This window comes from Diabrotica virgifera, chromosome 9 (assembly GCF_917563875.1).
Source record: "Diabrotica virgifera virgifera chromosome 9, PGI_DIABVI_V3a".
Lineage (NCBI taxonomy): Eukaryota > Metazoa > Arthropoda > Insecta > Coleoptera > Chrysomelidae > Diabrotica > Diabrotica virgifera.
In genome coordinates this window covers 79,456,202-79,482,977 of record NC_065451.1, presented here as the reverse complement: position 1 = coordinate 79,482,977, position 26,776 = coordinate 79,456,202, and the positions used below count along the sequence as shown (strand labels likewise).

Sequence of the window (26,776 nt, the reverse complement as noted above, 5' to 3'; positions counted from 1 at the left end):
AAGAAGAAGGAAATTGAGTCACAATTTTGGTTAATTTATTTTTTAATGGAAACATAAGAATTTTGGGAATTTTGGTCGAATTTGGATTAATATTTTAATTAATGGTTTTGGAGAAATGGAATATATCTTGATTTTACGGTACTAGACGTGTGCCTCCTTGTTACTGACAAGTATTTCCCCTTCAGTGTTGGTGAACTGGAAATTGACTGGTCTTATCCACCATCTTGGCCGTCAGGTTGCAAGGATCTAGGTCCTCACTCCTGGAGGAGTGGCAGGTTTTTTTTATATAATTAAATTGCATGTCAATTCTTTTAATAATATTTGTCCAACTTTAATAATAATTTTTTTTTGTCAATAACTTTTGAATAAATAACGTAAATAATAGTATAAATTCACTTACCTAAACATATTTTAACGTTCACTTTGTAATATTCATTATTTTTTCGATAAATTAATCTGTTCACCGTTCATTATTTAAAATAGTTTCGAGGTTATAAAAACCATCTGTAAAGATATTGTGCACAATATACTCTGGTTTATCCCCTTTTTTCATAACATTCATTTCACTTATTAGATATTGTACTTAGGTTTATCCTTTTCGATCAGATACGAGACAGTCAACCCATACCGTAACTAATATCAATATTATTTTTCGTTCAGGTACCTAATTTATGATTATAAATAACTTTCCTGGTCTAATTAACTGAATTTTTGTTTTATTTTTTTTACTGAAATTCTTATTGTCAACAGGAGCGTACTCTTCTAGTACGACAGTTTAGCTAGTTTGTATAAAATTTGTATATAGGGGCTATAGGTATTTTATTTGGTTAAATTTGGTTGTACATACTTATATGTTTTATTATCCTACCATTTTAATAGTATTTATTAATAGTATTAGTTAGGTACAGCAATACAAGTCACTCGGCGAAGAATTCATTCAATCCTTCCCTGGCGCCCTCATACGTTCTCAGTAATAGGGAGTTTTGGTTGCTACGTAACGTACGCATCTCCGTATACGTAAAGCAACTAACGTGTCGTAGAGGATGAATGTTAAAATAGGTAGTTTTTGTAACTGCCTTAACGTAACGTAAAGCAAATCGTAAAGTCATTTTTAAATTCCGTTGACATTCAAAAAAATAAAACAATGTTCACACAATATACAATTAATATACAAATGTAAAAAAAGATAAATGAATGATGAAATTGTATGGTTTTAATTGCTTCTATTTAAATATAAAAATATTCTTTTTCCTTAGGTTAAAATTTTTTTATTTTTGTTTATACCTACTTTTTAGTTGTAAATTATTGTATACCTACATCAGAATTCCAGTAGATATAATGTAAATAGTGTGGTAATATTTATTTGAAAATTTTACTGAAACTAGGTCATTTGTTTATCTAGTTATTAATTGTGGTGATCACTGTATTTCTTAAATTAATACAAGATTTGTTTGTTTTGCTTTATTAATAGACAACTTAAAAACAATAAAATTTTAAATCTATTATGAAGTTCCAATTACAAACACAGAATAATTTTACTCAAATAGACTAAACCAATAACCAATATAACCTTAAAATGTTTATAAACGGGTAGTACGCTGATGAAATGTTCATTTGGTAGGTAATCGGGCAAGATCCTCGTGTGCATTCGGTGACTTTCGGCTCGATAGGGATGCGTATGAACCTAACGTACCAGCCCGTAACCTTAGGTAATACGTATCGCGATACGGGAGTTCAACCATTAATGCGCAAGCGTATATGTCAAAAAGATGCGTTACGTTTACGTATTTGTGTGCACAAAAACTCCCTAATATCTTCTCGGCCAGTAGTTCTCTTTCTTTTCATTACTCCTTATACTAATTTATTTTCTTTATCATTCCAGTATTTCATTATGTACCGTCTTATTAGGGCATGCAAATTGGCTAATCCTCCCCTGTGCCCTACTGATAAAGTCTCTTGAATTTCCATCTAGCCTATTTCCATAAAACTTCAAAAATTAACTAAACTACCCTTCAAAGCTTATATCTATTCTGGAACAGCAAAACCATCTTCGTTACAATGTGTCATAATTATAATCTCCTTTATACAGATCAAAAAATTGTATAGTACCTATGTATTTCTAAATCCACACAATCATTGAAAAATGATTCATGGTAAAAAATACCTATTAATGACACTGTTATCGACAAAGTCGATCAATTTTAAACTTGTCATCATATATTTATTAGACTTTTGTTTATCGTTAAAAATTGCCTACTCAATTCAGTACAAGGATCAGATACATCAGTATTTGTACTCAGTACCACTGAGAACCGGTATCAATAGTAACCGTTACACGTTTGCACCTATTTTGCCCGTATCTATTCGTTACGGCGACAGCCGACGGTCGGGTTAGCTTGTGTTCAATATGCGGCACGCTAGAAAAATAACTGCACAGGTCACCCGTCACACCGGCGCAGGTTGTGACTCGCTTAGGTTCAATATGCGCCGGGGCTAAATCTGGCGATGGGAGTAAAAAAAAAATAAAATCTTCTTGTTACAGAGAGGTAAGAATGTCTTAATTAGATGGAGAAATTTTATCAACATCGAAAAAGCCCCAAAAAATTTGTGTCAGGTGTGGGGTTCGAACCCACGCTCCCTCTCGGGAACCAGAGCTTAAATCTGGCGCCTTAGACCGCTCGGCCAACCTGACTATAGCGAAATAACTGTACATTTTCATACAACCTACCTATATTTCAAAATATTGCACAATATTAAGCAAGCTCAAAATTTAATGCCTGTACTGTGGCTTAAAAATAACTAACAAAGTTCATTACCTTTCAAGACATTACAAGACATTACTTGCATTACAAGACACTACAAGACATTACAAGACATCTTTCATTACAAGACATTACTTGCATTACCTTTCATCTTTTGGATGAATGTAAGGGTCAAAAGCGAGAGAATTGTTCACTAAATGTTATTATTATATTATTGCACAATATTATTATCACATTTTGTAATATTGTGAAATAAGATGGGAGTAAAAAAAATCTTCTTGTTGCAGAGAGGTAAGAATGTCTTAATTAGATGGAGAAAATTTTTATCACCATCGAAAAACTCACAAAAAATTTGTGTCAGGTGTGGGGTTCGAACCCACGCTCCCTCTCGGGAACCAGGGCCCAGAGCACGCCAAATAGAATTCTATTTTGCTGACGTCACAAAATTGAATTTCATAATGGGAGAATCGGCGGTTGCTAGGCAACGTGACGTCACTCAAATAGAATTCTATTTGGCGTGCTCCCGCACCAGAGCTTAAATCTGGCGCCTTAGACCGCTCGGCCAACCTGACTATAGCGAAGTAACTGTACATTTTCATACAACCTACCTTAATTTCAAAATATTGCACAACATTATACAATCTCAAAATTTAATGCCTATATTTCGGACTATAAACAACTAATAAAGTTCTATAGACATTACTTGCATTAACTGTCATCTTTTGGATAATTGTAAGGGTGATATCGGACGTGATAAACAAACCTTGTCCAAAATTCATTAGTGTTATTTTAATATTTTATATTTTAAAATTTTTGGAGAAATTCTTCTTGAACATGCAAGGTTTTCCTTTCATAAGAATGACTTATGTAGTTTTCAAGAGTGTTTGTGTTTTTGCTCCGCTAAAAATATTGTTTAGTGCTAATTGGTGATAAACGTTCGAACTTTGTGTTAAAACATTATACCTTTTTGTGTTGTAATTGTTGGCGAATGTAAAGGTGGGAAGCAACGTTCCAAAATAACGGTCAGTATTATTTCAGTAAATAAATAAATAAACAATAGATAATACTATTTTCACAAAATAGTACATGAGAAATATAAGAAAAAAATATAAAACACAAAAAATAATAAAAATAAAAAATTTAAAAACCATAGGGGTTAATTTTCTGCAGGGTTGACCTGAAATTGACTCCTTTCGCGTTTTTTTGCAAAAAAAAAACTTGTAATGTTAATTTTTGTAAAAGTAAGACTTAAGGTAAATATAGAGTGAGTCAAAAATAACAGATCCATATAATTACACAAATTATTCATACCTGCAACCAAACCATGTCCCTACTGATAATAATGGTCAAATGTTAGTGAATCAACCAATACCTGTGTACCAACCTACATCTTACCTAAACACGCAACCAATTATGCCATTATCACAAAATTCCATAAATAGACAACCCTTTAACCAAAACAACTTCCCTTCTGGAACAAACAACAGTTTAACTGCAACTGCAACTACTCAGGACAATGAATGGCAAACAGTGAACTACAAAAAAAGGCAAATAAGCCCTGAAGATAACAGGAACGCTAAAAGACAAACCAAAATAAAAGATTATTGGTTGTCTAAACCTAGCACCAGCACCAGCAATATATATAACAATCTCCAAGAAGAAGATGAGGATAAAATAGACCAATCTAAAACAGAAACGGAAAAAACAGAACCCAAACCACCACCGATATTTGTATCCGGTGTCGAAGATATGAACCCCTTAAATATACTTCTTATTGAAATTGCTAAAGATCAGTACACCTTAAAAGCCCTGGGTAAAAGTCAAGTAAGAATGCAACCAACTTCGAGTGAAGCATATACTACTATAGTGAAAGCATTGGACAGTAAAAAAACAGAGTATCATACATACCAGTCTAAACAAAGCAAGCCCTTTAGAATAGTAGTAAAAAATATTCATTATTCAACAAATCCTGCCGATATTAAACGGGACATAGAAGCTCTTGGACATGAAGTTCTAAATATATGGAATGTTAAACAAAACATAACAAAAAAACCATTGCCCATGTTCTTTGTCAATCTAAAAATTAAAGAAAATAATAAAGACATCTATAATGTCAAGAAACTAGGACACTCGATAGTTACAATTGAAGCTCCTTATGCTAGAAGAGTTATTCCACAGTGCACCAAATGTCAGAGATTCGGTCATACAAAAATCTTTTGCCATAGAGAATCCAGATGTGTAAAATGTACAGGGTCACATCACACTTCAGAATGTACCAGGAAAATAAAAGATGAAAATGTGACATGTGTAAATTGTGGAGAACAGCATCCCGCAAATTACAGAGGGTGTATTATACACAAGCAACTTCAAGAGAAAATGCATCCAAAACTTAGAGAACGAAATGGACAAACACCTAAAGGAAACAGGGCTACAACACAAGGAATGACATATGCACAGGTAACCAATCAAAATAATCAACAAGAAGGTAACATTATCTTCTTCTTCTTCTTCCTCTTTATAAGCAATTCTGCTTGTTCATTGGCGGATTGATACCTCTATGGAAGGTTGTCGCTCCATCTTTTGCGCGGTCGGCCGATACTTCTTCTGCCGATTGGTGATTTATCTCGTGCTATTTTGACCACACGTGTCTCCCCCATTCTGGTTAGATGGTTGTTCCATTCTTTTTTTCTATTTAGTGTCCATTCGTTTATACACTGTACGTTACATTGTCTTCTAATATCTTCGTTCCTCTTTCGATCTCTCAGTGTATTTCCTGTAATTCTTCTCGGTACTCTCATCTCTGCCGTTTCCAGTAGTCTTTGTGTTGTGGCTGTATCGGGTCTTATTTCTGATGCATATGTCATTATTGGTCTTACACTGGCTTTATAAATTCTTGACTTCATCTCAGTGTTAATATGTCGGTTTCGCCATATAGTGTTATTAAGGCATCCTGACAATCTATTTGCTTTTTGTACTTGATTTCTCACTTCTTTGTCTAGGTCTCCGTAACTTGACAATGTAATTCCAAGGTATTTTACTTCCATTACTTGTTCAATACTGATACCATCAATTTCTATTTTGCATCTGATTTGTTTCTTTACTGATTACTAAAGTTTTAGTTTTTTGAGATGAAATTGTCATATTGAATTCTTTTGCTCTTATGTTAAATCTGTGGACTAATCTTTGCAGACTATCTTCATCTTGGGCTATCAATATTGCGTCGTCTGCGTAGCAGAGTATTTTTACTTCTTTGTTTCCCATTCTATATCCTCTTCCTTTGTTGACGTTTTTGATGATTTCATCCATGAGTAAATTGAAAAGCAGAGGACTCAATGAGTCTCCCTGTCTTATTCCGCTGCTTATATCTACAGGTTCTGTAAGTTGTCCATCTATTCTGACTTCCATCTTGTTATTTTGGTAGATGTTCTCAATAGTTTTTATGATATCTAGAGGGATTTCTCTATTATACAGAAGGTGGATTACATCCCTGGGTCTTACTCTGTCAAATGCTTTCTTTAAGTCAATCAGACATAGAAATGCTGGTCTATTATACTCTAGTGATTTCTCAGTAATTTGCTTTATGACGAATATTGCATCTGTACACGATCTTCCAGTACGAAAACCCTGTTGTTCATCTGCTAAACTTATCCTCTGATTCATTACGTCTTGTAAGATTTTAGTTGTAAGTTTTAGGGTAGTATTTAACAAGTTGATACCTCTGTAGTTCTCTGGCTGCTTTTTATCTCCTTTTTTGAATAGTAGGATTAGTTCGCTCGTTCTCCATTCTTCCGGTATTTTACCGTGTTTTATGATTTTGTTAATTAATGTTGTTAATTGTTCTGTCATTGCTGCTCCACAATATTTCAGTAGTTCGTTTGGTATTCCATCCTTACCTGCAGCTTTTTTTTTAGAAGGTAACAGAAGGTAACAGAAGGTAAGAAGGTAACATTATGTACCAACAAAATAGTATAAGTCAACCTAATGATATCTCTGACCTAAAAGCAATGATGAGAGATCTCATTACGCAAATGGGAACAATAATGAATCTTATCACCGCTCTTGTCTCAAATAGGTCATAATAGTCCAAACACTAAAAATAGCATTATGGAATGCAAACGGCTTAAACCAGCATACTCATGAACTCAAAAGTTTCATAACCAACAATGAAATAGATGTCATGCTAGTTACTGAAACTCACTTCACAAATAAAAGTCACCTAGCCCTAGTTAACTACAAAATTTACTTTACCAACCATCCAGATGGGACTGCACATGGAGGCACAGCAATACTAATAAGAAACTCGATCAAACATCACGAATTGGAAAGATTTACAGAAAATCACCTACAAGCCACTACCATTGCAATAGAAGGAGTTACTGGAATCACCAAAATATCTGCTGTATACTGCCCTCCCAAGCATAACAATAAAAGAGACAACTATCAGATTTTCTTCAAAACGCTTGGAAACAAATTTATAGCGGGTGGAGATTACAACGCTAAAAACACAGTATGGGGTGCGAGAGTTACAACTACTAAGGATCGTCAACTACTAACTGCAATGCAGTGCAATAATCTAAACTACCTGTCAACAGGAAAACCCACATATTGGCATTCGGACCCTTATAAAATACCAGACCTTCTTGATTTCTATATCACAAAAGGAATTGACAGTAAACTAGTCACAGCAACATCCAGCTTAGACATGTCTTCGGATCACACTCCAGTCCTTATGAATATGTACTCCGATATAACTCAGAATCCAAATCTACCCGCTCTGTGCAATAAAAAGACCAATTGGGATACTTTTTTAGAAGTATTAAATGAAGCAATAAATTTAAAAATACCATTAAAAACACCTGCAGATATTGAATGGGCGATAACTAACTTCATAAAAAACATACAGAAAGCTTCATGGGCAGCAACTTTAAACTAAAAACAGTCAACAAGAAAAGAATCCTGCCCTCCAACTATAAAAGAAAAAATTTCAGAGAAAAGAAGGCTAAGAAGAAATTGGCAACAAAACAGAACAGTGAGCAATAAAAATAAATTTAATAAAGCAGCAAGGGAACTAAAAAAAATATTACTTGAAGTAAAAAATGATTTTATACAAAGATACTTATAAGAGCTTACACCAACAGAAGCCACCGACTACTCACTATGGAAAGCCACAAGGAAACTAAAAAGTCCTTAGACACCAATACCACCAATAAGAAAAAACAATGGCAAATGGGCAAGAAATAACATGGAGAAGGCAGATGCCTTTGGTGGCTATCTCTCACAAGTCTTTCAACCAAACAGCTTGGAATCGACACCTGAAGAATTGGAGGAAATAAATAGAGTACTAAATGAACCTTACCAAATGGAGCTGCTTCTACCGAAATTTAAGTACAATGAAGTTAAGGATGTTATAATGAAAGAAATTAATCCTAAAAAAGCTCCTGGTTATGATCTGATAACGGGTAGGATACTACAAATTTAACAAAGAAAGGAATAACGGTAATATTACAAATTTTTAATGCAATAATAAGATTAAATTATTTTCCGCAACAACTGAAAATGGCAGTTATAATTATGATCCCAAAACCAGGAAAAAAACTAGAGGAATTAACATCATATAGGCCAATAAGTTTACTGTCTGTGCTTTCCAAAGTGCTGGAAAAATTAATAATGAAAAGCATCAAGCCAATACTAGATAGCAAAAATCTCATACCAGAACATCAGTTTGGGTTTAGACAAGAACATGGAACCATAGAGCAAGTCCATAGATTAGTAAAACATATCAGCAACGACTTTGAAAATAAGCGATATTGCTCAGCAGCGTTTCTTGACATAAGCCAAGCGTTCGATAAAGTCTGGCACAAAGGTCTACTCTATAAACTAAAAAACCTATTGCCTCATCCGTATTATGAACTTCTAAGTCTTACTTATCTGACAGATTCTTTTCAGTTAAATACCATTCAGAATATTCAGAATTATACCAAATAAAATCAGGAGTACTGCAAGGCAGCGTGTTAGGACTAATGCTGTACCAGCCTTTAACTGCAGATCTACCAACTTCAAGAACTAAAGTAACAGCAACCTTCGCAGATGACACTGCAATACTCGCCTCACATCATGATCCAGTAACTGCCTCAAGAAACTTACAAGCCAGCCTTAATAATATCCAAGCATGGTTAAAAAAATGGAAAATTCGAGTTAATGAGACCAAATCAATCCATGTCGCCTTTACACTAAGAAGAGGTATATGTCCAGCAGTGTTATTAAATAATCAAATAATTACTCAGAGAAATGAAGTCAAATATTTAGGTTTACATCTTGACAGAAGATTAACATGGAGAACACATATATTTACAAAACGAAAACAATTGGGTCTCAAACTAAGACAACTTTACTGGCTTATTGGCAGAAAGTCACAATTAAATCTCACAAATAAGCTCTTAATTGTATAAAGCCGTACTGAAGCCAATATGGACGTATGGAATTCAATTATGGGGTTCTGCTAGCAATTCAAACCTAGAAATCCTACAAAGATTCCAGAACAAAGTTTTTCGAATTATAGCCAATGCTCTGTGGTATGTTTCGAACAACATAATAGAAAAAGACCTCCAAGTTCAATCCATAAAAACTGAAGTCACAAAGTACAGTGAAAAATACAAAAACAAAGCTAGTGCTCACTCTAATCACTTAGTGCGCGAACTGTTTAATGTCAACGATGAAGTGCGTCGACTAAAGCGTTTTAAGCCTACAGACTTATTAAACAGATTTAAATAAAATTAATTAACATTTACATTTACATTATTAACTTTGTTTGTTAATTATATGTTAAAGGAAGCCTCTCACTGGAGAGAATTCCTACATGTCATTTGTTCTTCTAATAATTGTCATAACATTTACTTATTGTTACGAGTGATAACAGATTGTAAATTAAATGGAGCTCAAAAAAAATATTTCGAACTATAAACAACTAATAAAGTTCTATAGACATTATTTGCATTAACTGTCATCTTTTGGATAATTGTAAGGGTAAAAAGCGAGAGAATTGTCCATTAAATGTTACTATTATATTATTGCACAATATTTTCTCACATTGTGTAATATTGTGAAATAAGATGGGAGTAAAAAAAAACAAAATCTTCTTGTTACAGAGAGGTAAGAATGTCTTAATTAGATGGAGAAATTTTATCAACATCGAAAAACCCCCAAAAAATTTGTGTCAGGTGTGGGGTTCGAACCCACGCTCCCTCTCGGGAACCAGAGCTTAAATCTGGCGCCTTAGACCGCTCGGCCAACCTGACTATAGCGAAGTAACTGTATATTTTCATACAACCTGCCTATATTTCAAAATATTGCACAATATTAAGCAAGCTCAAAATTTAATGCCTGTACTGTGGCTTAAAAATAACTAATAAAGTTCTATAGACATTACTTGCATTACCTTTCATCTTTTGGATGAATGTAAGAGCCAAAAGCGAGAGAATTGTTCACTAAATTGTATTATTCTATTTTTCTACAATATTATTATCACATTTTGTAATATTGTGAAATAAGATGGGAGTAAAAAAATCTTCTTGTTGTAGAGAGGTAAGAATGTCTTAATTAGATGGAGAAAATTTTATTAACATCGAAAAACCCCCAAAAAATTTGTGTCAGGTGTAGGGTTCGAACCCACGCTCCCTCTCGGGAACCAGAGCTTAAATCTGGCGCCTAAAGCCGCAGTCTCTCTTATGCGATTGTCGCATGCGTTTGACGCAAGCAGCAGTCGCAAGCGATGTTCTGTGCACTCCTCAAATGTAAACTTTATACGGCCGGTCTGTCTTGTGCGTCCGACGCGAGGAATCGCATGCGCCTGCTGCATCGACTGGTGATGATAGCAGTGCTTTGCAGTGACTGCATGCGTCCATTTCATAAAACAACAAAAAATTTGACATACCATTTAAAAGTTTGTTGTTTATTCAGTTTATTGTTTATCAACTTATGAAAACGAGGTTCGAGGTTAAGAAGCTTTGTTAATTAATATTTTAATAATACGTAATTTCCAGATATAAATAAGCAATGCTGTTGTTTTCATAATTGCACAGAGAATAAACATTTTGTACGAACTAATGTCACACCAAGTTTTTCTTCTGGTGTTATCACTCTCTTTACCATTCTTGTAGGTGATTTCGTTATGTCTTCCTTAATAGCACATAACAAGAAATTAATGCAACTGGTTCTTCGTCACGCGAAAGAAACTATGAAACTTGGTCTCATTATCAACCATATATTTACTTATTAAATTGGTTTGGTATCCTTCTTCAACCCTATTCACATACATTTCATCAGTTCTCTTTTTGGTTTACCTTCATATGAGAGCATCATTTTTAAAATGTTCTCCTCCATTTCTTGCTCTTTTAATATGTGAAGATAAACCTGTCTCTGTAGATGCCCCATTATTATTATCACTAAATTAATTACTAATTACTATTACCGTTGATTGATAAATATAGAGGGGTATATTCATCCAGTATATTCATCAATCAACGCTATTACTATTACTACTACCTACTAATTATAAATTACTAAATATTACTATTATTATAAATGACTAATGAATATTATTAATTACTAAGTATTACTATTATTATAAATTACTAAATATTCCTAATATTATTAATTACTAAGTATTACCATAATTATAAATTACTAAATATCAATCGTATTATAAATTACTATGAAGCAAGTTTACTGTTATCGGTGCTATCCTTTATCAGATAATATATAACATAACCTTTAACCTATTATTTTTAAAATTCCCGCTTTTCATCAGCTGTTCTATCTGATGCGTCTAAACGCACAAGAGAGACCACCCCAACCAATGCGTTAATTTCTTGCGACTACTGCTTGCGTCGAACGCATGCGACAATCGCATAAGAGAGACTGCGCCTTTAGACCGCTCGGCCAACCTGACTATAGCGAAGTAACTGTACATTTTCATACAACCTACCTAAATTTCAAAATATTGCACAACATTACACAATCTCAAAATTTAATGCCTATATTTCGGACTATAAACAACTAATAAAGTTCTATTGGCTCCGTGCGTCTCCCCTCTACGTACAGTCACGTGATACGCTGTCAGATTTTGTAAGGACGTTTTAACATTGAGTCTTATGGGATTATTTTGTTAAACTTGAATATTTTATTTTGTAGTGATAATAACCGAATACAATTGTTAGAATTCATTAGTTATTAATTTATACTGTAATTTATAGTGCAACAAAATATTGTCTTTTTCGTTAATAAATATTTATTGACATAAACTGCGATAGTGAGGTTATGCATACAAAATCAAACTGATAATCAATATTGGAAAGTGAAGAATTTATAGTGCGTTTTTATTTTCTGTTTATATTAATACATAATATCACTAGCGTGACACGACATTTTTTTAAATGTCTCATTTAAACATACACAAAACGTCCTTATAAAATTTCAAAAAACCGCCACCATGAGCAGGTCGGTCGATTTTGCTTTGACACTTTGTTAACGCTCGGAGCGAATAGACATTATTTGCATTAACTGTCATCTTTTGGATAATTGTAAGGGTAAAAAGCGAGAGAATTGTCCATTAAATGTTACTATTATATTATTGCACAATATTTTCTCACATTGTGTAATATTGTGAAATAAGATGGGAGTAAAAAAAATAAAATCTTCTTGTTACAGAGAGGTAAGAATGTCTTAATTAGATGGAGAAATTTTATCAACATCGAAAAACCCCCAAAAAATTTGTGTCAGGTGTGGGGTTCGAACCCACGCTCCCTCTCGGGAACCAGAGCTTAAATCTGGCGCCTTAGACCGCTCGGCCAACCTGACTATAGCGAAGTAACTGTACATTTTCATACAACTTACCTAAATTTCAAAATATTGCACAACATTATACAATCTCAAAATTTAATGCCTATATTTCGGATTATAAACAGCTAATAAAGTTCTATAGACATTACTTGCATTAACTGTCATTTTTCGGATAATTGTAAGGGTCAAAAGCGAGAGAATTATCCACTGAATGTTACTATTATATTATTGCACAATATTATATCACATTGTGCAATATTGTGAAATAAGATGGGAGTAAAAAAAATAAAAATCTTCTTGTTACAGAGAGGTAAGAATATCTTAATTAGATGGAGAAAATTTTATCACCATCGAAAGACCCCCAAAAAATTTGTGTCAGGTGTGGGGTTCGAACCCACGCTCCCTCTCGGGAACCAGAGCTTAAATCTGGCACCTTAGGGTCGATTCTCACTATACCTCCCGTTTACTTTCAATACGCATGGCATTCCGTTTCCATAAAATATTATTAATTTGTTATTAAATACAAATCATATAGTATATGCCCACTTTCCGTTACGTTTACCTACCATTCCCGAAGCTTTGCGTTCAATACCGGCCACGTATTTTTCGGCGACCGACGTCTCGGATACCCTATGGATAGTGTGAATATTGCTATTACCTCGCGGTTCAGTCACGTATTTTTTTATACGACAAGGTGTGACTTGTCAGGTAGAGTATGGATTGGGGGAATACATAGCGGTTATGGATAGGGGGAATACATGGTGAGAAAAATTTGGACAATAAAAACTTTATAGAACTTGTCTGACATGACTTTTTAATTTTGAAAATAAAAAATACAGTGATAATACGTTTAAAGACGGCAATATTTTGGGCGGCTGTTGCCAAGGAATTAAAATATTTTCTTCATCCAATATCTTCTTAAGCAATTCCGCTGGTTCATCGGCGAATTGATAACCTCTACGGAATATTGTCACTCCATTTTTTGCTTGTTCGGCCGATACTTCTATCGATTGGTGATTTATTTCCTGCTATTTTGACCACACGTGTCTCTCTATTCTGCTATGTGGTTGTTCCATTCTTTTTTCTTCTATTTAGTGTCCATTCGTTTATACATCCTGGGAAGGTAGTCCCGGAACATTTCAGGGACTACCTTCTTCGCTTTCCGGTGACACAATTATAATATGTCTGCTTGTTCCAAATGCGTCGCTTCACTAGAAATAAAGTTAGAGAACTATAGGTTCTTCCAAGTTGTGCGTTATCTTTTTCGCTCTCTGGTGACACAATAATTATAATATATCTGCTTGTTCCAACTCCATTGCTTCACCAGAAACGAAGTTAGAAAACTATAGGTTCTTCCAAGTTGTGCGTTAACTTTTTTGCTTCCCGGTGACACAATTATAATATATCTGCTTGTCGCAACTCCGTTGCTTCACCAGAAGCGAAGTTAGAAAACTATAGGCTCTTCCAAGTTGTGCGTTACCTTTCTTGCTTTCCGGTGACACAATTACAATATATCTGCTTGGTTAAACTGCGTTGCTTCACCAGAAACGAAGTTAGAAATCTATAGCTTTTTCCAAGTTGTGCGTTACCTTTTTCGCTTTCCGGTGACCCAATTATAACATATTTGCTTGTTCCAACTCCGTTGCTTCACCACAAGTGAAGTTAGAAAACTATAGGCTCTTCCAAGTTGTGCGTTACCTTTTTCTCTTTCCGGTGACACAATTATAATATACCTGCTTGTTCAAACTCCGTTGCTTCACCACAAGCGAAGTTAGAAAACTATAGGCTCTTCCAAGTTGTGCGTTACCTTTTTCGCTTTTTTGTGACCCAATTATAATATATCTGCTTGTCGCAACTCCGTTGCTTCACCAGAAGCGAAGTTAGAAAACTATAGGCTCTTCCAAGTTGTGCGTTACCTTTCTTGCTTTCCGGTGACACAATTACAATATATCTGCTTGTTTAAACTGCGTTGCTTCACCAGAAACGAAGTTAGAAATCTATAGCTTTTTCCAAGTTGTGCGTTACCTTTTTCGCTTTCCGGTGACCCAATTATAATATATCTGCTTGTTCCAACTCCATTGCTTCGCCAGAAACGAAGTTAGAAAACTATAGGCTCTTCCAAGTTGTGCGTTACCTTTCTTGCTTTCCGGTGACACAATTACAATATATCTGCTTGTTTAAACTGCGTTGCTTCACCAGAAACGAAGTTAGAAATCTATAGCTTTTTCCAAGTTGTGCGTTACCTTTTTCGCTTTCCGGTGACCCAATTATAATATATTTGCTTGTTCCAACTCCGTTGCTTCACCACAAGTGAAGTTAGAAAACTATAGGCTCTTCCAAGTTGTGCGTTACCTTTTTCTCTTTCCGGTGACACAATTATAATATACCTGCTTGTTGAAACTCCGTTGCTTCACCACAAGCGAAGTTAGAAAACTATAGGCTCTTCCAAGTTTTGCGTTACCTTTTTCGCTTTTTTGTGACCCAATTATAATATATCTGCTTGTTCCAACTGAGTTGCTTCATCACAAGCGAAGTTAGAAAACTATAGGCTCTTCCAAGTTGTGCATTACCTTTTTCGCTTTCTGGTGACCCAATTATAATATATCTGCTTGTTCCAACTCCGTTGCTTCACCACAAGCGAAGTTAGAAAACTATAGGCTCCTCCAAGTTGTGCGTTACCTTTTTCGCTTTCTTGTGACCCAATTATAATATATCTGATTGTTCCAACTCCGTTGCTTCACCACAAGCCAAGTTAGAAAACTATATTCTCCTCCATGTTGTGCGTTACTTTTTCGCTTTCTGGTGACTCAATTATAATATATCTGCTTGTTACAACTGCGTTGCTTCACCAGAAACGAAGATAGAAATCTATAGGGTCTTCCAAGTTGTGCGTTACCTTTTTCGCTTTTCGGTGACACAATTATAATATATTATCTCCTCGTTCCAACTGCGTTGCTTCACCAGAAACAAAGTTAAATTTTTAATTTATGGATGTTTTTTTATATTGATAACGATTTCCGAAGTGAAAGTCGAAACGTCAAGTAAACTTTATTTCAAACTCGAATTGTGGCTTATGCCCAAATAAAATAGTAAATCTTATTTTGTATTTCTCACGCCGCGGCGCGCCGGTAAGAAAACAAATGTGAAAATTTTTTTTTACATTGGTCCGCATGTATATTTTACATTTCTATTATTAAATTTTCTTCAGACCACATATTTCATCAAGCCGGAAAAAACACGTGTATTCGAATCAAAAATTTAGGGTAAAATGTTACCAAACCGGTACAAAATGTGTGGAATATTAAGTAAATGGGGAAAGTAAACGCGACGTCTAGTGAGAATGGTGGTTAAATTAATGGAAGGTGTATGGAACGGGTATGGGAAGTAAACGGAACATATAGTGAGAATAGAATTTTTAATGGGAGGTGTATGGAATGGTTATGGAAAGTAAACGGGAGGTATAGTGGGAATCGACCCTCATTCCTCCCCTAGTAAACTTACAACCGCCGCGGTTTGACGACGGATCGGTTGCATGTGTACGATGTTGAGCGGTTGCATTTGTTACTATGTTAACTTGAACCGCGGCGTTGGGTTGTTCAGGTAAACCGCGGCGTCAAACGTTGGCAAACCGCCCTATCTGAGCAAGGTTGTCTGAAGTTTTTTGTGATTATTTTGCTACAGTAACCGAAGAGAAACTGTCAAATCATTTTGGGAATTCTCGATCTAATAGTTGCACATCTTCTACTATTCTTAAAAACAGTTTCTTCTTTAGACCTGTTGTTGGTAATGAGGTAATGAATGTGATCAATAATTTAAAAAATAAAAAAAGCACTGGACTTGATTCTATCTCGATACGAGTATTAAAGGCTATGTCATCTGATATAATAAACCACATTGCATATTTGATAAATTTATCAATAGGTAAAGGAGTCTTTCCAAGTATTCTAAAAAAAGCAATCGTTATTCCTATTTACAAAAAAGACGATCCGGAAGACATTTCAAATTATAGACCTATTTCCTTATTGGGTGTACTTTCCAAAGTATTTGAGAGAATTGTGTATAACCGTATGTCTGAGTTTTTGGGTAGATTTAAAATTGTAAGTGATTGCCAACATGGCTTCCGTACCGGTAGATCCACTCAGTCTGCTGCTTGCAGATTTTGTGAAAGGGTCTACAGATCTTTGGATGCAGGTGAATATGTGGCAGGTCGCTTTTTTGATCTAACCCGTGCCTTTGATTGTCTTGATAGTCGTTTTGTTAGCAATAAACTGTATAATATTGGTTTTAGAGGCATATTTTTAGATTGGCTAATCAATTATCTATCAGATAGGATAATTTCTGTTAAAATCAATGAAGCTATTTCGGAGGAACGTTTTATTAATCTGGAAGTTCCACAGGGCTCTGTATTAGGACCCCTGATTTTTTTGTTGTTTATTAACGATGCATCTAACCAGTTTGATATTTTGGACCTGACGTTATTTGCAGATGATACTTCTCTTGTGGTCTCAGCACAGACCTATGAGAAATTGGCATCTACTTGCAATAGTTTTTTAGCTCGATTTAATGACTGGTGTCGATCTAATAACCTAATTTTAAATGTAGACAAAACAAAAGTAATATATTTTAATAACTTAAATTCTGTAAATCCTGTACTACATCTAAGTTTTAACAATGTACTACTGGATTCCTCAAATCATACAAAATTTTTAGGTATCCATCTCGACTCAAAATTAAAATGGTCAGTTCACATAGACATGCTCAGTAAGTCCCTTAATAAGTCGTACTATGCATTATCTCGTATTAAAAATATTATGCCCATCTCTGCGCTGTTAAATGTATACTATAGCCTTGTTTATAGTAGACTTTGTTACAACATAGTTTTATGGGGGAATGCAGTCAACAGTGACAGAATATTTATAACACAAAAACGTATAATACGAAAAATGTTTGGAATTAGACCTCTTGAGAGCTGTAAGCCCATATTTATTAAGAATAATATTTTAAGTTTTCCATGTATTTATATCTTCAGAATGTTACTATATGCTATTGATAATATTCATATGTATGACAGAAATTCTAGTTTCCACAATTATTCGACGCGAGGTGGCGACTTGCTGAGTGTACCTGGTCATAGATCGAGTAAATTTGAAATGTCAGTAAAGTATATGAGCATTAGATTGTTTAACGTTTTACCAAAAAAATATAGAACAATGAATAAATATTTATTTAAGAAATCCATTAAAAGCTTATTGCTTACCAAATGTTATTATACTGTGGAAGAGTTTGTTTCGGACAGAAATATTACCTAAATGTTATCAATTCTATCTACCTTAAAGTGTTTGTAAAATTTATAAATAATGTATTAATTTTATTGTTTGTTTGTTTGTAAAACTAATGACATGTCCTATACATTGTATGTCTTAAAGGATGAATAAATATTATTATTATTATTATTATTAAGGCCTTAGCAATTAGTACCTACTATGGGGTAAGGTTATATCAACCATTTATTTGAATTTGGACATTTGTCACGTACATTCTATGAAGTTTTATAATTCTATTGTATATACTAAAACTTAATATTATTGGCGTTGGGTGGTTTTATTTAAACATCTAATGGTTCTTTCAATCTAATATTTATATCGAAGTCATCTTTTCTTAGTTAGGTTTTGTTCTTTGGAAGAGAATAATTGTTATCGTGTAGTTAGGTGCAATAGTTGATTTTATATATTTGTGCACATGAGATTGATTAATATTTTATTCTAATAACTCTTCATTTTAAAGCAGTGCCAGGGCACTTTTAAGTGATCGCCAGACACCTTAATTTTTGACTTAGTGTATTTATCTGTTGTGCTTGGTTTAATATTGGAATATATTGGTTTAATATTAATATTAACGGTTTAATATTAATATTGCTTGGTTTAATATTAACGCTCTGAGCTTCGCTGGTGTCGCTCCTAGCGGTTACGAATTCAACTTTTAACGGTAATTTTTAAATTTATTATTTAATTGTTATCCCTTAATATTTACAACGCAAAAAAGTAATTAAATTGTAATCGATTTTTTTAAGATTTTTCTAATCATTTTGACGTTCTATTGATAAAATATCAATTTCTTACTTTGGATACTTTGACAATAATCGTGTAGATGGCGCTAAGATTTTAATATATTATTTATAATTAGATATTACGGAACATTAAAAAAACTTAAATTCAGTATTTAAAACGTAAGTATATTTAAGGTAAAAATATATACCACAGCTTTGACCAACTAATATTGTTTATTATTAATGTTTTTAATTTTAATTTTAAATTAATCACTTTGACATTTATGTCAAATTTCCGGTAAACGTTTACAAACTTGTCACTACTGGCGTTCGCGAATTTGTAAATATCCCCTCTACGTACGAGCTCACAGCGTATACAATATTTAAAGGGCCCGGATTACGTACAGTCGATACGCATCGTATCCGCCATGTTTTACCGTAGCGCCTTATGGGAAAACATGGCGGATACGATTCGTATCGAGTGTTCATAATCCGGGCCCAGGTAAGTTATTTTCAATAAAATGTATATAGTCCAGGGTAATACCTAAGGTTTTTTCCATGACACTTCAAGAGGAAGGACACTGAAGCGTTTTTTCGACGAGTAATGCCTATAAGAGCAAATTGTAACTATTTCCTGCGTAGGATCTGGCGGCAATTATTTATAAACAAATTAGTGTCAAAAAACGGCACTTTTCCTTTTTTTTTAAATCAATTGAAAACAGTGAAACTGGGTTTTTAGTACAAACATATTCGAGAGTATGGAAAAAACTTTAAAATGAATTACTACAAAGTTTGATACACTCAATTGATACTCAAAGTTTGATATACTAATGGATTATTACAAAGGTTAATATAATTGCGAAAAAGGTAAAAATTGCAAAAAAAATAATTTCGCATAACTATTGTAAAAATTAATGTACAGCTTTGAAATTATTGTCAAATGAGGGTTCTTTGGTGCTTAATATGTGACAAAAATTTCAAAGCGATTCATTCAATAGTTTAAATTTTATTCAAATTGTTTATCCCAGAGAGCATTTTTTTGCAATACCATGTCAGAAAAAAATGATGTTAGAACCAATCCAAAATGAAAGAGCATGAGCTATATTTTCAACTTGGTTTAAAAAAAGTAAATAAAAAATGCATTTATTAGTAATAAATAATTATGCAAAAGTATCATTAATCTTTCCTTATAAACTTTATTTTTTATAGAATACATTATATATATATTTATTACAATTTTTTATCAATTATATATAAATAATATTACTTACTAATTGTGCATCTAAAACAGAGTAAAAAAATAGATTTTTTTTAAAAAGTTATTCAAAAAGTTTATAATGAAAAATTGACGATACTTTTGCATAATTATTTATTACTAATAAATGCATTTTTTATTTACTGTTTTTAAACCACTTTGAAAGTTTAGCTCATGCTCTTTCATTTGACACCTGTAAAATTTTTATCACCAATTACCTATTAAGCACCAAAGAACCCTCATTTGACAAAAATTTTAAAGCTGTACACTCATTTTTATAATAGTTATTGTGAAATTAATTTTTTCGCAATTTCGACTTTTTTCGCAATTATGTTAACAATAATTAACTATTTAGATGGAGAATCAGCCACAATTAAATTGAAAAAATAATTGTGGCTTATTTTTATATTATATTATATTATAAAAAATAATTTATTCACAATAAATGAGCATATCAAACTTTGTAATACGCCATTTTAAAGCTTTTTCCATGCTCTCGAAGATGTTTATATTAGAAAAACCATATTTTCTATTGATTTGAAAAAAAAAGGAAAAAAGGCCGTTTCTTGACACTAAATTGTTTATAACTAAAAATGGCCGCTAGACCCTACGCAGGAAATAGTTACAATTTGTTCTTATAGGTATTACCTGTCGAAAAAACGCTTTAGTACCTTGGATGGATTACCTTTTAAAAAATTAAAATCTTTGAGCTATTTCAAAATAACTTTAAAAAATGCTTTTTTTCAAAATAACTTAAAAATTATTAGAGATACAAAAATCTCAAACCAAAAAAAGTAACTTTTTCTTAAGGGGCCTCATAGCTTTGGTTGCCTAGGGGCCTCAAGATTCTTAATCCGGCACTGTTTGCATCATACAGTATATTAATTTGAATTTGAATTTTGTAGGTTCATGAGTACGTAGTAACTTTTTAATAATTAATTTATTAATCCCTTTAAACACTGCACTCTTTAGGTTGCACTATTTAAGCAATTAAATAATTCAAATAATTTAGTAATTTATTTATAAAATAATTCCTCATTAAAGTTTAATCAAACGATTTTTATTACGTAAGTAGTTAGTGACTTCGACGGCAGTACTTGAGGAGGGGTTTTTTTTCTATCGAACACTACAAAAATTTTATTTTTTAAACGTTAAAAAAATTAATTTATTGATTTTTTATAAGCATATGGCAGGATACCCTTAATGGGACGATAATTTTATATATGAAATTCGAATAATCGTGCAAATAAATCACTTATTTAAGTATGAATTGTATTACATTCTATCGATAACAACAAAATTTTAATTCTTTTAAAGTGGAAAAAATTATTTTTGACGGATTTTTGAGGCTATTTAGTAAAAAAAAAATAAGTTTTATTAGCTGATTTTGATGGTAAAGATAAAAATAAATACAAAAAGGTAAATGATGATTAATTTAGCTGAATGTTGTTGAGATTATGAGTCAAAAACTTCAGAAAAAGCAAAAAAAAAACAGTTTTTTCGATTTTTAGGTATTTTCCACGTCAAAAATGATAATGATGCCTATGCCATTCGAAAGAATGGAAAAAATTCACAAAATAACAATATTTTAAAGTTAATGAAAAATTTCCAACATAACCTAAAATTTTTTTTGAAAATTTCAAAAATTTTTCCTGTGCTCAAATTTGAAGCTAAAAATCTAAAAACAATCAGGTTGCTTTGTATTGTTAATATACGCCTTAATTAATTTTTTCAGATTTTTTGCAGCAATACAGCGTCTGAAAATATTTTTTTCAAAAAAACACGTTTTTCTCCTAGCTCCTAGCTCCTGGGATCCTGTTATTTTTTAATCAAAACGAAACCGTAGATTTTCTTATTTTAAAAATATTTTTATTACGTAACTAGTTAGTGGATTCGACGGCGGGTACTTGAGGACTGGTTTATCCTGAGTTTTTTTCCAAAAACGGGGCTAGAAGCGCTTCCTTGCGTACGGCACCAAAGCGCCGAGCTTTTTTTAACCTTAGCGCGCTTTGAAAATCACAACCGCAACAAGCATTTTTATAAAGAAGCAACATTTTCTATCGAATACTACAAAAATTTTATTTTTTAAACGTTAAAACGGTAAAAAATTAATTTATTGATTTTTTTTATAAGCCTATGACAGGGTACCCTTAATGGGACGATATTATTATATATGAAATTTAAACAATCGTGCAAAACAAAAAAATTATTTATTTAAGTATTAATTGTATTACATTATATCGAGAACAATAGAATTTTAATTTTTTAAACGGCAAAAGAATTATTTCTGAGGCTATTTAGTAAAAACGCCGAAAAACGGGGTTTTTGAGCATGCTGTAGGAAAAAAATAAGTTATAATAGCTGATTTTAAGTTAGAATAGCTTATTTTGATTGTAACTGTAACAATACATATAAAAATGTAAATGATGATTAATTTAGCTGTATGTTGTTAAGTTTATGAGTCAAAAACTTCAGAAAATGCCAAAAAAACAGTTTTTTTCGATTTTTAGGTATTTTCCACGTCGAAAATGATAATGATGCCTATAAAAAATACACAAAATAACAATATTTTAAAGTTGGCGAAAAATTTACAACATAACCTAAAAATTTTTTTGAAAATTTCAAAAAATTTTCCTGTGCTCAAATTTGAAGCTAAAAATCTAAAAACAATCAGGTTGCTTTGTATTGTTAATATACGCCTTAATTAATTTTTTCAGACTTTTTGCAGCAATACAGCGTCTGAAAATATTTTTTTTTCAAAAAAACACGTTTTTATCCTAGCTCCTAGCTCCTGTTATCCTGTTATTTTTTAATCAAAACGAAACCGTAGATTTTCTTATTTTAAAAATATTTTTATTACGTAACTAGTTAGTGGATTCGACGGCGGGTACTTGAGGACTGGTTTATCCTGAGTTTTTTCCAAAAACGGGGCTAGAAGCGCTTCCTTGCGTACGGCACCAAAGCGCCGAGCTTTTTTTAACCTTAGCGCGCTTTGAAAATCACAACCGCAACAAGCACTTTTATAAAGAAGCAACATTTTCTATCGAATACTACAAAAATTTTATTTTTTAAACGTTAAAACGGTAAAAAATTAATTTATTGATTTTTTTTATAAGCCTATGACAGGGTACCCTTAATGGGACGATATTATTATATATGAAATTCAAACAATCGTGCAAAACAAAAAAATTATTTATTTAAGTATTAATTGTATTACATTATATCGAGAACAATAGAATTTTAATTTTTTAAACAGCAAAAGAATTATTTCTGAGGCTATTTAGTAAAAACGCCGAAAAACGGGGTTTTTGAGCATGCTGTAGGAAAAAAATAAGTTATAATAGCTGATTTTAAGTTATAATAGCTTATTTTGATTGTAACTGTAACAATACATATAAAAATGTAAATGATGATTAATTTAGCTGTATGTTGTTAAGTTTATGAGTCAAAAACTTCAGAAAATGCCAAAAAAACAGTTTTTTCGATTTTTAGGTATTTTCCACGTCGAAAATGATAATGATGCCTATAAAAATACACAAAATAACAATATTTTAAAGTTGGCGAAAAATTTACAACATAACCTAAAATTTTTTTGAAAATTTCGAAAATTTTTCCTGTGCTCAATTTTGAAGCTAAAAATCTGAAAAAAATCAGACAGCTTTGTGTGGTTGTGGAAAAAAAAGTTTTCAAAAAACACGTTTTTTTTTTCATAGCTGACCCCCCGGAGCACCTAGGGACTTGAAAATTAAGCTGAGTGAGTTTTCAATTATATATTTTTGAATGGCTAAACCCAAAACTGAATCGAGCCTGGTGCAATTTTGACCATCTTATCCCGCTATAGCCTTTAGTTCAGAAAATATGGCAACGTCGGCACGGTTCCTCGTGCACAACATTGTGCACAGCGCTGGTGTAGCGGAAGTAGAAGTGCATTTCCTGTTTCTTGTTGAAGATGAAATTTGAAATCTGAAATCCATAGATGAGGGGGTGGGGCTGAAATCTTAGCAAGCAAAGCTGCGAGAAGCGAGAAGCGATGAGGAGCGGCCATCCATGCCCCGCGCACTCTAATAAAAAACATGTAATCGTATTTATTTTCCTTCCTCAGAGGCGCTGATGTCGGCATTGTGATTGGTGGAACATGACTTTTGACAAATCCTGCGCTATCTGTGAATCTGTGTTCAGTGTTCGTGTTCGTTCGTTCGTTGTCGTTTGTCGTTCATTCAGTTATTTTATATGGTCGGTAACGGTAATGTGATGTGTTTGTGTCATCATAAAAAGCTGATATTCAGTCGTGTTTTTTGATATTTTTGTTATTTTGTAATCGAGTACCTTTTTAAAAGTAAGTTTTTCTGACTGTAAGGTAGAGATTTTCTGATTGTAGGCACTGTTTATCCAACAGTTTTAAAATACACATTTTATTTCGCGTTTTGTTGTTAGGTCTAATGGCTCCCATCAGGTGTTGTGTGTAGACGGTGGAAAAATTCAACGATAAACATATATTTAATCCAAATTAAATACTCATATTTCTATGTAAAATGTCACATTATTGTATAAATAAATAATTAAGAAACAAAAGTTGTTTGTGTTGTACCTTTATTGTCCACTTGAATAAAATATTAAATATTGGAAGTACTGTATGGAGGCTAGATTACACCACACTTCCTATCCAATCAACAACAAGAACGTTTAAAATTTCACACCTATCATGTCGAAGCTACAGACCACTTATGTGGAGGCCAGATTTGTAGTACCCTTCCATTTAACCAGGTGCTGAGATGGCGCTGAAATACGTGACGTATTTTTTAAAGAGTTAAGGGCTATTTATAAACTCAACGTCAACGTCGAACGGCAACAGTGAACGTCAAAAGATGGTCTTATGGGAAACTCATGCTTCCATTTATAAACTTCGTTCGCCGTTGACGTTGACGGTGGGAAGATCCATCTTTTTTGGCCGTTAACGGCACGATCACAGGACATGAACAATAAGCTGTAGCGTAGCGTCATAAAAAATAAAAACTGACAAGGTTTGTCAAAATCAAAACAATCTAAGTAATTATTTGTTTATGTTTGTAAATACAGAAAACATTCTCAAGTTTTAAAATACCTACCTATAATATTTAATATGATATTGAAGTACAGTCAATTATATTTATGGTAAGAAATAATTTAAAAAAGATTTGTCCTATATTTTATTAATTTCTATTGTGTGTGTGTGTGTGTGTGTGTGTGTGTGTGTGTGTGTGTGTGTGTGTGTGTGTGTGTGTGTGTGTGTGTGTGTGTGTGTGTGTGTGTGTGTGTGTGTGTGTGTGTGTGTGTGTGTGTGTGTGTGTGTGTGTGTGTGTGTGTGTGTGTGTGTGTGTGTGTGTGTGTGTGTGTGTGTGTGTGTGTGTGTGTGTGTGTGTGTGTGTGTGTGTGTGTGTGTGTGTGTGTGTGTGTGTGTGTGTGTGTGTGTGTGTGTGTGTGTGTGTGTGTGTGTGTGTGTGTGTGTGTGTGTGTGTGTGTGTGTGTGTGTGTGTGTGTGTGTGTGTGTGTGTGTGTGTGTGTGTGTGTGTGTGTGTGTGTGTGTGTGTGTGTGTGTGTGTGTGTGTGTGTGTGTGTGTGTGTGTGTGTGTGTGTGTGTGTGTGTGTGTGTGTGTGTGTGTGTGTGTGTGTGTGTGTGTGTGTGTGTGTGTGTGTGTGTGTGTGTGTGTGTGTGTGTGTGTGTGTGTGTGTGTGTGTGTGTGTGTGTGTGTGTGTGTGTGTGTGTGTGTGTGTGTGTGTGTGTGTGTGTGTGTGTGTGTGTGTGTGTGTGTGTGTGTGTGTGTGTGTGTGTGTGTGTGTGTGTGTGTGTGTGTGTGTGTGTGTGTGTGTGTGTGTGTGTGTGTGTGTGTGTGTGTGTGTGTGTGTGTGTGTGTGTGTGTGTGTGTGTGTGTGTGTGTGTGTGTGTGTGTGTGTGTGTGTGTGTGTGTGTGTGTGTGTGTGTGTGTGTGTGTGTGTGTGTGTGTGTGTGTGTGTGTGTGTGTGTGTGTGTGTGTGTGTGTGTGTGTGTGTGTGTGTGTGTGTGTGTGTGTGTGTGTGTGTGTGTGTGTGTGTGTGTGTGTGTGTGTGTGTGTGTGTGTGTGTGTGTGTGTGTGTGTGTGTGTGTGTGTGTGTGTGTGTGTGTGTGTGTGTGTGTGTGTGTGTGTGTGTGTGTGTGTGTGTGTGTGTGTGTGTGTGTGTGTGTGTGTGTGTGTGTGTGTGTGTGTGTGTGTGTGTGTGTGTGTGTGTGTGTGTGTGTGTGTGTGTGTGTGTGTGTGTGTGTGTGTGTGTGTGTGTGTGTGTGTGTGTGTGTGTGTGTGTGTGTGTGTGTGTGTGTGTGTGTGTGTGTGTGTGTGTGTGTGTGTGTGTGTGTGTGTGTGTGTGTGTGTGTGTGTGTGTGTGTGTGTGTGTGTGTGTGTGTGTGTGTGTGTGTGTGTGTGTGTGTGTGTGTGTGTGTGTGTGTGTGTGTGTGTGTGTGTGTGTGTGTGTGTGTGTGTGTGTGTGTGTGTGTGTGTGTGTGTGTGTGTGTGTGTGTGTGTGTGTGTGTGTGTGTGTGTGTGTGTGTGTGTGTGTGTGTGTGTGTGTGTGTGTGTGTGTGTGTGTGTGTGTGTGTGTGTGTGTGTGTGTGTGTGTGTGTGTGTGTGTGTGTGTGTGTGTGTGTGTGTGTGTGTGTGTGTGTGTGTGTGTGTGTGTGTGTGTGTGTGTGTGTGTGTGTGTGTGTGTGTGTGTGTGTGTGTGTGTGTGTGTGTGTGTGTGTGTGTGTGTGTGTGTGTGTGTGTGTGTGTGTGTGTGTGTGTGTGTGTGTGTGTGTGTGTGTGTGTGTGTGTGTGTGTGTGTGTGTGTGTGTGTGTGTGTGTGTGTGTGTGTGTGTGTGTGTGTGTG

At 34.0% G+C, this 26,776-nt stretch overlaps 3 non-coding genes across 3 annotated transcripts; all 3 read right to left on the bottom strand.

The window, feature by feature from the left end:
- Positions 1-2,608: 2,608 nt before the first annotated feature.
- Positions 2,609-2,692, bottom strand: Trnal-uaa (transfer RNA leucine (anticodon UAA)). Its single transcript has one exon. It is a non-coding gene; the product is annotated as a tRNA-Leu (tRNA).
- A 7,281-nt stretch (positions 2,693-9,973) lies between these two features.
- On the bottom strand, positions 9,974-10,057 carry Trnal-uaa (transfer RNA leucine (anticodon UAA)). Its single transcript has one exon. It is a non-coding gene; the product is annotated as a tRNA-Leu (tRNA).
- A 2,476-nt stretch (positions 10,058-12,533) lies between these two features.
- Positions 12,534-12,617, bottom strand: Trnal-uaa (transfer RNA leucine (anticodon UAA)). Its single transcript has one exon. It is a non-coding gene; the product is annotated as a tRNA-Leu (tRNA).
- Positions 12,618-26,776: the final 14,159 nt, after the last annotated feature.